The 1,949-nt window shown below is 34.7% G+C and overlaps 1 pseudogene; it reads left to right on the top strand.

Annotated features, from left to right (window-relative positions):
- The first annotated feature begins 370 nt into the window (after nt 1-370).
- Nucleotides 371-952, top strand: LOC101714092 (prefoldin subunit 4 pseudogene; annotated as a pseudogene).
- Nucleotides 953-1,949: the final 997 nt, after the last annotated feature.

The raw sequence follows: 1,949 nt of genomic DNA, 5'->3' as shown, positions 1-1,949 counted from the left end.
AGGCTGAATGGGAGAAATGCTAGCCAATAGACAGATTTCCCAGCAGGATATTGTTAAAGAAAGAAAAGGGCTTTAGGATTTAGCTATTATGAATGGTACAGATGAGTGGATAAAGAAAATGTGGTATTTAAACACAATGGAGTACTACTGTGCCATAAAGATAAATAAATTTGAATAATTTGTAGAAAAATGTATGCTCCATGAGACCATAAGGTTTAGTGAAAGAAACCAGACACACAAGCTTAAATATCACATAGTTTCTCTTATACAAGAAACTAAAACTCTAAATAACAACCAAAATAAAAGAATAGGAAGTAGGAAGATAGATCATTCTCAAAAGGTAAAGGGATCAAGAGAGGGAGGGATGAGAGGAGAAGGGGATAAGTAATTATCCTTAAAAAGGAATTAAAAGTAGGCCAATCCCAAGATGGCGGCCACCATGAAGAAGGCGGTGGAGAAACTTGGACATAGCGATTGCTAGTGCTGTAGTGACTCAGCTGGTAAGAAACTCAGCTAGGGATCAACCTCAGAGCATCTTTTTAATATGTATTTTTAAGTGATACATGAAATTGCTGCAGAAGATGTCAATGTTACTTTCGAAGATCAACAAAAGATAAATAAATTTGCGCAGAGTACGAGTAGAATCACAGAGCTAAAGGAAGAAATAGAAGTAAAAAAGAAGCAACTCCAGAATTTAGAAGATGCTTGTGACGACATCATGCTCGCAGATGATGACAGCTTAATGATACCTTACCAGATTGGTGACGTTTTCATTAGCCATTCTCAAGAAGAAACACAAGACATGCTAGAAGAAGCAAAGAAAAATTTGCAAGAAGAAATTGATGCCTTAGAATCCAGAGTAGAATCAATTCAGCAGGTGTTAGCAGATTTGAAAGTTCAGTTATATGCAAAGTTCAGCAGCAACATAAACCTTGAAGCTGATGAAAGTTAAACCTTTTTTTAATACCTTTTAAAATTTGTTTAATAAACTTGAATATTGTTTAAAATGATAATTTCCCTTCAAATAACATGGAAAGGAAAACTTTCTTTTTTTAAAGTTTTCATTTATTTAGTGGACACTTGCCTATTTTCACATCTTGCTTATTTATTTTATATTTTTAAAAGAAGACAGTATTCATCTATGTATTTTGCATAATGATTATATCAATTCTAGGGGCTTTATATCATGTTATTAAAATCAGTTAAACAATTTTTTAAAAAAGGAATTAAGATGTGGTATGTATATGTCTCAATTCCACTCAAGGAATGTAAACATTATGTATTGCAAATATGCACTAATAAACTGAGAGGGGTGCTTTAGGATACTGTTGTTTCTTGTAGTATTTGATCAGCTGAGACCCAAGTCAGGCTCACTCCCATAGAACCCCAACCCTGGGGCAACCAATTTTTCAAAGGTTGTGTGAACAAGTTAGCAATAGCACATTACATTTCTGTCTCATTCACAAAATGCAGCTAGGGATGAAGCCATTAGAGACAAAACCTACCATCCAACACCTTTCTAGGTATTTGGGCAGGAATATGGACTACCTATTAACTCTGCATCAGAGAATGGAAGACAGTAAAAGTTCGAACAAACTTACTGAATATTCAGCCACACCAAGAGACTCAATGGAGAAAAATAATTAGCCACTACTGAGTTCATCATAGCAACAAAATATGCAAGCCCCAATATTTTACCTAAATGCAATGCTGGAAAATGAAATGAGAAGCTGAAAATCATTGGAGATATTGGTTCTGCAAATCAAAATAGCTAACTGCTAAAAAGCAGTCCTTTAGTGGTAGAATGACCACTAATGCACATTTAAAAAGTTCAGAGCAACATAGGGAACAATAAATCAAAATGACTCAGCAAAGATTATATCAATAAAAGAGGAACTAGTAGGGTAAGCTCCATCCTGAACTCAATGGACAAGTGCCATCTTGGATTT

This window comes from Heterocephalus glaber, unplaced genomic scaffold (genome assembly GCF_053883595.1).
Source record: "Heterocephalus glaber isolate CG9 unplaced genomic scaffold, H.glaber_assembly_v1.0 deba00001608, whole genome shotgun sequence".
Taxonomy (NCBI): Eukaryota; Metazoa; Chordata; class Mammalia; order Rodentia; family Bathyergidae; genus Heterocephalus; species Heterocephalus glaber.
This window is presented reverse-complemented; position numbering and strand designations above follow the sequence as displayed.